This window comes from Aptenodytes forsteri, unplaced genomic scaffold, assembly GCF_000699145.1.
Source record: "Aptenodytes forsteri isolate BGI_AS27 unplaced genomic scaffold, ASM69914v1 Scaffold164, whole genome shotgun sequence".
Classification (NCBI taxonomy): Eukaryota; Metazoa; Chordata; class Aves; order Sphenisciformes; family Spheniscidae; genus Aptenodytes; species Aptenodytes forsteri.
Genome location: NW_008795527.1, coordinates 966113 through 975855, shown reverse-complemented (window position 1 = coordinate 975855; position 9743 = coordinate 966113). Strand labels below are relative to the sequence as shown.

At 46.0% G+C, this 9743-nt stretch overlaps 1 protein-coding gene across 2 annotated transcripts in view; it reads right to left on the bottom strand.

The window, feature by feature from the left end:
- Positions 1-7295, bottom strand: part of HOXA3 (homeobox A3) — a 14176-nt gene extending 6881 nt beyond the window's left edge. Inside the window, exon 1 of one of the 2 annotated variants that reach the window (XM_009282025.2) lies at positions 7215-7295. The gene's annotated coding sequence lies outside the window, so the exon portion shown is untranslated. Of the gene's footprint in view, positions 1-3273; positions 3375-7214 lie in introns of those variants that run through there. The other variant, XM_009282027.2, reaches the window with a different exon arrangement.
- Positions 7296-9743: the final 2448 nt, after the last annotated feature.

Below are 9743 nucleotides of genomic sequence, written 5' to 3'. Positions count from 1 at the left end.
GTGTTTCCCCCATCCCCCTGCCACAGAAACACGGCAGCGACCGTGCAAACGAGAACTTAAATAAAGTTGCAGCCCCTGTCCCCCTGGCAGACGGTAGCTGGACTACGGGCTCCGTGCATTAAGCGGAGGCTCCGAATAATGCCTAGGTGTAAATTTGACGTTACTTCGTTAATTAAGGCATTAAAAATATAACTAGTCCGTTTAAAGCACGAGGGAGCCCGGCGTCATCTTAAAGGACAAACAAAGCGAGGGGGAAGCGAGAAATAAAAAGCAGTATAAGGCTGGGGTGGCCTCTTACGCATACCAATGGTTTTTGTCATTTATGGCTATGCAAGATTTATGACTTCATGCACCAAAGCTGTAAACAGAGCACTAAAACAGAAAACACTTGCTCCTTATGGCATAAGTGAGAAGGCACCACATGAAAGGGGAAGCGGGCAGCGTAGGAGGAGAGGAGAGGCAAAAATCCCGCGTATGCGTTTTGCTTCAAACAATCCCTTGAATGTTGCAGCGGAAGAAAAAAGTCTTTTTAGTCAATAATCAACCCCACACTTTCTTCTGAAACTGCTGATCTGCCATTCGCCCTCTTGCCCGACCAAATAGCGAGAGGCAGCGCTGCGCCCCGACGGAGCCCCCCGGACTGGAGAGGAGGATTTGGCAAGGGAGAGAGAGCTGGGGACTGCAGAAACCTGCGGACGCCGGGGAGCCTGCCGGTTTGGGGAGCCCTGCCGAAAGCCTGGGCGATCTTTGCCTAGGAGCGCGTTTAAACTTTGGAGCGATCGCCAGCGGGATATTCTGACTACATGTCTGTATTTAAGAGCGGGGACGGGGAGGGGGGGAGGGCGTCTTTTGAAAACCGAAGGGATTTGCAAGGGACTTTAATCGTGAGAACCGAAGTGGTTCATAGGAATAGTGAAGTGTTTTCTCCATTGGTCTTACTGCCTGCAAAGAGCATTTTGCGAGATTTCGCCTATTAGCCCCGTTTCCTCACGCCCCCTCTCTCCCCAAAGAGGTCATTTTAAACATGAGAAGATTTTTTTTTTTTTAATGTCTCCTATGATGTCGGGATAATTGTCCCAACGCACAGATCCCCGCTGCTTTTATCTGTCTTTCCCTCCCAGAGGCCGAATATTTTCTTTCTGCTCCATTCCGCGGAGAGCGATAGGGCTCAGCTCGGGGAGGGACCGGCAGCGTTTGGGACCGATTCCCGGGTCAGAAATGAGCTGTCTTTTCTTCCCGAAGGGTCCCACTCTGTGGGACCCCCCACCAACACTTTCATGGAATTACTCTTAGTTTCCGAACGAAATAATGCCTGTAAAGCGCTTTGTCCTTGGATGCTCCGAAATGGAAGCAGGCAGCACCATAATTCAAGGCTGATTTGGGGGGACCTCTTAGGGATGAAATGGCAAGGCGGGGAGTTGCTGGAGAAGGGGACCAATTCTGGAAGCGGTGCCTGTCCAAGTCGTTAGAGAGTTAGGAGGGGATATCAGCTGCCTTAGAGAAGGACTGGGCTATCGAAGCAAGCCGTGGTTAATCTGAATTATTGTTTATATTCTCTAACACTAAAGAATGGCAACGGACTCTTTGCTATTTGCTCAGCAGACTGAGGTTATTTACACAACTCACCGAAATCCCCCTCTCCTCCAAAACTCTTCTTGCTTTCTTTTGCTCTAAAGCAGGACTGTATTATTTATGAGTGTTTTAACTGGGTCAATATGCATCCGAACTGGGTCATAAATCAGAGGAAACGCTGCCAAGTAATTGAGCTGCAATTAAAGCTTGCACTTTATTTTCGAGGCGCGTTTTGGCCCATTTCAAAATACGGCAAAGCCAACCTTGGCTTTTAGACACACAGCTGGGAGGGAAACCGCTCTCCTCCTCTCTCTCCTGTCTAAGAAAGGACAACGTGCTTCAGTATGGCGAGAAGGCGAAATAGTGTTTCTTTGGGTCAGTTCTGCTCTGAGGGCGACTTAAAGAGCAGGAAAGGGAGAAACCAGCCCCAACACCTCCGCCCTGCAGGTCTCTGCAGAGCGGCCGCGAATAGCACCGAGTGGAAATAACCATTTTTCTGTTTGTTTGCAGCGGAGTTTTTGTCATCGTTCGCTTTTCTTCCTCTCTTTCTGACCCCTTAGAAGATGAGTAATTACAAGCACCCCGTAACGGGGCGAAAAATGGTACAGCAGGAATAGGCGAGAGGCGCGGAGCGAACTGGAAGAAAGCGAGCCCCAGCGCTCCGACCTTTCCCAAAGCCGGGACACGCCGCGGAAATGTCCTTTTATACAGTATTTTGCCCTCCTTGGATAGCCAAGTAACCTTTCATTTTCGTCTTTTAAAGCGCATTCTCTCTATATAGCTACGCACACATATTTATAAGTATATGCAAATACTTACATATTTATACGTACGGATATATCTATTCATGTAAACGACGGTATGGATATGAATTTAGGACTAGTATATTTTATCCTAGAAGACGATTTCCACTCCTCCCCTTTTTATTCTCGCTTTCCAGCTCCCCGTTCAGAGAGAGAGAAAAAAACCACACGTTTCCAAGGCTGATTTATTGTTAGAAGCCATGGCTGGCTCTTGGTTCAGCTCCTTCTCACTGCGGAGAAATAAAGAGGAGCCCCTTGGCTCATTTGGGAAGGAGAAGCTTTGCCACAGAGCTGAGCGCCCATGCAGCCCCCCGCGCACGGTAAACAAAGTACCACTAAAGCATCATAAATAAAATGGCAGCACGATCGCGTACTCATCGATTTACGGAGCGGCAGCGGCCGAACAAACACCCATAAAACAACAACCGCCCTCGAGCACCACCCCGCCCGAGGAGCATCCCCCCCCCCCCGCATCGTTTTCTCCGACTTCCCCAAATACATAAATAAATAAACGCACCAACACACAAATAAAATAATAAAACAAAATTGAGGGGGAAAAATCCAAACACGACAATAAAAGAGGCTTCCCATCTCTAGCCGATCATAAATAATGATAAGACGGCAATCGAGGGGCTGGAGCTGAGGCAGCTGGCCATCAACAGCGGTGTGGGATCTCTATGGAGAAAAATAAATAAAGCAGCAAACTCTCCCTGCTCTGCTCGCTGCGAGGGGAGAGTTGAATATTTACCGCAGCAAATTGAAACAAAGGGGGAAGCAGCCTGGCTCCGGGTGCACACACACCCGCACGCACACACACGCACTCGCTCCAGCCTCTGCTACTGACCTTTGCCTCGAACAGCAATAACTCACCACATAAATGAACAATCAACGGAAATACCTTAAAATAAAATCCATCCTTTCTAACGAAGCATTTCGTCCTCTCGGCTCGACAATAACCTTTCCATAAGGAACGAAAGCTGTCAGCGAAATGGCCAGCTCTTGCGGGGACGGTGACGGGGGCAGGAGGAAAAAAAAAATAATAGAAAGCAGTGCTTGCTCTGAACAGAAACTGGAAAAGCGTAATCGCAGACGGAGCCAGACCGGGTCTCCACTCCAAATGCCACAATAATGCGCTGTATTATGTGCTCACGTGGTCATACGTCAACTTAAATCCTTTTATTTGAAATAGGGAATCATTGAAGGAACAGGGTTTCTTAGCGCGAGCCTTTGCTTTTTAAAGCCTTAACCCAATATGTTAAAGAAGAGTTTTAAGGGAGGGGGGGGGAAAAGGGGGGGGGGGGAGATTGGTTTGATTCTTTTTCCTCCCACACCAATATTTCTTTGCACAAAGCCCATTGGAAGGTAAGAAGAATTCTTCTTATAATATGGGACTGCGCTGCACTTTGATACTTAGCCTAATTAACCGACATTTGCTCCCCAGGCCCGCCACTCTGCTCCACGTCGCATGTCCTCTGCAACCCCCGAAGAAAGCCCGAATCTTAATACTATCATTTCCAGCCCCCTTCTAAATGGGACGATTACCAGCCTTCCCCCCACCCCCAGCCGCCTCTACCCTGCCATTGTACAGGGCTTGCTCAACTCCCACACGCTACATCAGGGCTCCTGTAGAAACTAAAAAGACCTATAATTACCTGACAAAGGCAAAAAAGAGTCTCTTCTAAGAGGCTAGTTGATTTTTGTCCTTGTAACATACTATGAAGAATACACCTTCCTTCACTGGCGTGGCTCTGGATTTTGCAAAACCTTTTGGGACCTTGCTGTTAAACCTGTGCTTACGCATTTCCTATACAGCTAGTTTGAGTGATGCACAAAATTATAGGTTTCTAACGATGAAAAAAAAAAAAAAAATCGGGGAGGGGGAGCTCTCTGCCTAAGGGAAAAAAAAATCAAGAAAAAAAGAAAAGAGCAAAGTTGTATGCGGCCCCCGAGCCAGGCAGCTTCGCCTGTGTGTGAACACCCCACATCTTCCCTGCAAGATAGTTTAACTTGTGCTATTGACACAATAAGCTAAACAAACAAAAGAAACCCTCAACTCACATAACTTTTCTGGAAGGAGTCAAAGAAAATCAGATAGTTCACACTTTTAACGCGTTCCTGGTCCAGTTCTGTGACTCCAGCACTTTGCGTCATGATGTCTATACGCTTGCCTAAATCTTTCCACCATCCCCCATGAGCTCGGAGAAAACTTTCAGCTAACTGCACACCCCTTCTTACTGTTTCACCTGCACTGCATTGAACAGAATGGAAGGAGATTTCTTTTTAAAGGCGATTTTTAGTGTTACGGGCAAGCCTTATATACTCTCGCTTGGATTGTAGAAGTGGGCCACTGGAATTCAAACCCGTCAGTAATAGTGTATAGTAGTGGACATCGCAGCAGCGTCAGCGTGACATTACAAGAGAGGAAGAATTTGCAATTTTTCATATGGAAGTGACTAAGCTAGCAGCAGGGTATACATATATTATCCCTCACTAAGAACTGGAATAAAAGCTATATACCTTTGAAAGAGGGAGAGCATTAGCCACACACGACATGCCCAAGTCTGTAACTATCAGCACGACTGGTAACTCCACAGCCCTCGTACTCAACGTAAACCGAGGTGGATATTTACTCGAGATGGATTCACGGTTCTTTTAAATATGGTGCGTTTAGATCCCACAAAAAGAAACACACAGAGAAGTTCTGCAACAATGAAACTGAAATTAATGGGGAATGGAGCAGATGTTGAAAAAAGCAGAGCAAGTCTTTCTTGGGGCTGTTGTAAAAGCTATCGACTGCTTTGCGCCAAAAGCAGAAAGATGGCTTTAGAAGTTACAGTCCTGAGCAACTAGAAACTACAAAAGCAATAAATCACAATCATAAGTCAGCTTAAATGCCTTAACGCTAGCCATGGCTATTGGCTTCAAAACCCTGTTTCTATGAACATCTTTATTAGTATTAATGGTCAAGTTAATGCTAAAACTACTGTTTAACAATTAACTTCGTGTATGTAGTGGGGAAACTAATTAATTCTTAAGAAAAGTAACTTCTTGACGTGTGAGTACCTTCCACAGGGTGTGCTTGGAGGGGCAGAAGGGGGAGTCTGCCTAACTTTCTGCTGCCCTGGATCGCAGCTGAAAATTATTCCCTTCCGCCGATTTTGGAGAAAGCTTTCTTTGCTCTAGTATCGTGACTACGAGTTTTCAAATACAAATTCAAATGATCTTGCTAGTCACAGATGCTAGATTTCCCCCACCACCCCTTATATTGCTTTGTTGTTGTTCCTGGACATTCAACATTGTGTTTTATTACCTCGATGATTTGGAGACCTGAAACACGGTTTTTAGCAGAAAAATGTGGAGTTTATCAGTAGGTCTGCTACTGATTTTTCTGTGCTTTATACACATGGCTTCGAGCTGAGCTGAAATTCCAGGCTCAGTAACAATAAACAGATCTGAGTTCATAACGTGCCTTCATTAAGAGAGACCCTTTGTGCCAGCTCTGGCATTAATAGCCACTCTTAGCATTAATGCTATTTAAAGTTACCTTCAATATAATTAGATTTAAAATTTTTACTGTCGGTCGAGTCTACTTTTATGCCAGTTGTTAAGAGGTAAGCCTGCCATTCCCATGTGGAGACGAAATGGGAATCACCGTACGATATAAGAGTATTTATTTCCTCGCTTCCTCGAAAGATTTGAAATCTGCTGGGACGCAGAGCTGTTTACCTACATCTGTGCGTCTGATAGAGATAAAGTTGGTCTTTGATCATTTCCAAGCAGATAAAAAGAATAGAGCTATCGACTGTGCCCTTGTGGGAGAAGTTCTGCTCAGAGTCAGCTGAGTCTGCGAGCGTTGGGTCCGTTTAGGAATCCCAAATATCTCTGTACGCTGTGCTGTGGGTACATGCCACCGGAGGAAGGTTCCTTCGTACCGTATTTTCGCTTTTAATTCCCTAACACAAGCGCGAATAGTCATTCGCAGCGCCTTTTGGTAGTTAAGATTTAAGCAGCCCATTAAGCCAACACAAAGAGCCCTTGTAGTCCTCTAATTTATGGCCGCTTTTAAAAGGTAGTAAAATATACTAATTGTACATCAGCGTCCAAAAATAAGCAGGTAAATCTAGCAGGAATTTGAGCTGATTCTATGTAATCCTCCCCTCTCGGCGGCCGGCATAAGAAAATGATCACTATGAAAAGCATTACATTTCTCCTGCCAAAGGACCAAGAGCATCAAGGACTCCAGCAACTCTGGGCCACCAAACACCGACCTCCGCCCGGTGCAAAGCAGGCCAGGACGGACAAATACCCGAAACTTATCTGCGAGCCATTCTGGTGCACGCACTCCGGCAAAAATCAGGTTTTCTAACATCCCCACATGCACTCCACATTTGCAGGACTGGCCGCGGAACTCCTCGAGGAGGAGGCAAACAAACAAGCCGCGATAAGCCATTCAACACCGAAATGGCTCCAACCCTCTCCCCCTCGCCTTGCGCCTTTGATTTGGGAAGGAGCTAAGAATGGACAAAGAAATTTTCAACCCCTTTCGCTCTTCAAATGACTTTGCATCCTTCCTGTCCCCAATGCCTTTATAAGGATGGCGATCACTCAGGTCCCGTACACTTCTTTGTCTGCCCAGACACGCGCATTCACCACCCACGGAAGATGAATAGAGCCAATCCAGAACAAAAAATCCGGCCAGGTTAAATATTTATCACAACAACAACAAAATCTCATTCCAGCAGGCTTGTTCTGCATGCAGGTACTAGGCAAATGGCTTTCTTACAGCTGCGATCGGCGCAAAAGCAGCGGCCGGCAGCCTGGCCGCTTCCCGGCTCTTACCTCCTCCAGCTGCGCAGAGTCGGGCTGAAGCGCTCCCGGCTTCCACCGCCCCAGCCGAGCGGCTTTTTTTCGGGGCTCCCTGTAAACAAGCAACAAACAGTGCCTTACCGGGGAGTGCGGGGGGAGGTATTTTGCTCCTTCATAGGCAACACAGGGTTCGCCGGGTGCGCTGGGAGAGCCCCGGAGCGGGACGGGCAGGGATGGAGCGGGCGCGGGCTCCCGGTGCGGAGCGTGGGTTCCCACGCGGGTGAAGAGCGCGGGGAGCCGAGAAATAACAGTGTGCGGTTGTTTGTTGGGGGGTTTTTTTGTTGTTTTTGTTGTGGTTTTTTTTTTTTCCCGTAGACAGCTATGCCTTCTGTCTCCAAGTGTTTGGAAATATTGTCATTCCAAACTCTTGTTACATGAATGTCTGCTTTATTTTCCTCTGGGAAACCTTTGTTTAGGATCATTTAATCAAGAACAGACATTAAACACAAGTCGTCGTGTTCATCTCTGCTGAATAAAACGCGGGAAGGGTTCCAGTTTAAATGCGGGGCGTATTGTGGTTGGGCTCTTATTCAAACGGTTAGCCGGGGCCCGATCCTGCCACCACTAGCGTAATAAGAGACTAACAATTGACCTCACTGAAGCGGGATCGGGCCCAAAGCCTTTTTTTTTTTTTTTTTTTTTTTTTTTTTTTTGTAAACACACTGGAAGCAATTGAAGGAGGGAAAAAACTGGACGGCTTCTCGTCCCCTAAAATAAACAGTATTGCACAATCCAAAAAGACAATAGTCAGATCATTCGCATGCCACTTACTGAATCACGTTTACATATGAATTTGTCAGATATAATAATGTACCCCCCGTATTCATTCTCGCTAATAAAAGCCATCTAACGCATCTTAAAATTGTCAGTAAATGTAAACGCTAATAATTAAATAACACAGTTCTTGAAGAAGGGTGTCATCTGAGCCTTGGAAATATTAAGTCTGTCTTGGGAGAACTTTTCGAGCAGAGGCTTTGCTTTGGTAATTTAGTAGTTCCATAATTACGCTAATAATTTTAAATTTGGTGTTGAACTCCAGTCTACATAAAATCATGCAATAATAGCCTACTAAGCTGTTTATTGCCGTCTCATAAATTTGAGAGCGCTGACTGCTAAAATCTACTGGCAAACACAAAAGAAAATGGGAAGTTCAATCTGCAATCGCAGAGCCCGGGCGCTGCTGCCTGGGGTTATTCTTAGCTCTACCTTTCGCTCCACTCGGCTCCAGCACGGGGGGAACCCCCCGGCATTTTAGGCTCAAACTCATACCTTAGCCGTTTTGATCCCTAATCAATAGTCATGTTACAAACGGCAATAATCATCGATCAAGCGTGTCGTGACTGGGTTGCCCCACTCGTGTTAAATATGGAGCGTGTATTTGAAAATGGTGCCAGCGACTTTCTGTTATTTATTTTGGAGCTATTAAGTCGCGCCACCATATTTTACACTGCCACAGTCCTTTAAACTATGCTGCTTCTTGAAAGAGTTGCTAAGTAGCAATAAAGCACTTTAGAAACGCTATGACTTTTTTTTTTTTAATTTGTTGTTATCCCAAACTCTAATATTCATTGCGGCACTTTAAGTTCGTACATAAATCGTTCAGACTAATGAGTCATAGAGAAATTCGCCCATGACTTTTCCTTTACAATGCTCATTGCCTTTCCATTGCTTTTTTGGCCCTGCATTAGGAGCCGGTGATTTATTAACGCCGGGAAAATTGAACAAAGCAGGTCCTCCTGCACTGTGGCACCCAGCCTTCCACAGTGTGAATTAGAACATTATCAAATGTGTTTGCCTCGGTAACACTTAATCACCAAAAGCCGTAATGTGACCACAAGGCAGCTAAAACAAAGATTTAACATTTCTAAATATTAAACTTGTTAAGCAAATGCTCAGCAGACAAAGCAAGCACAAACAATTAAAGTCATCAAGCTAGAAATACACACTACCTACTTACCAACACAGACCCTACTGCTTGCTTAAGAAGTTTAGAATCTTTCAAGATAAATCAGGTGGGTTTTTTTTTTTAAGGGAAAAAAAAAAGAGAAAGAAAGAAAGAAAAACAAACTCCAGTAATAAGGAGTTGAGTTTCACTTCTGAGAGAATCACTCCTAGTGAGGTCTGACGGCCACAGATCCATTCCTGACTATCTGCATTAATTATTTAATGAGTCACGTGACCCTAAAGATTAAAATTTCAATATCTCCCCCAGAACAGACGCAACACCTTTATCTGCGAGCGCAGGGTTCCTCGTACTTGGGTCCCCTCGTCTCTGCTGGCTTTGACAGCTCCTCAGTTTCCAGGGACAGCGCTCGGGCGTTAATAATACAGGATTGTCTCGCTCTGTACAGCGAGATGGGGCAGGTTTGCAGCCCCCCGGTCCCCCCAGATTAGCCAGTTGAACCCAGATCCTCATTGTCTGCAGCGGGGGGGAGCTCTGGGCGCTGCTGGCGGGGGGAGAAGGGAGCATCAGGGGCGGCATCCCCCGGGCTGCCCTCCGCG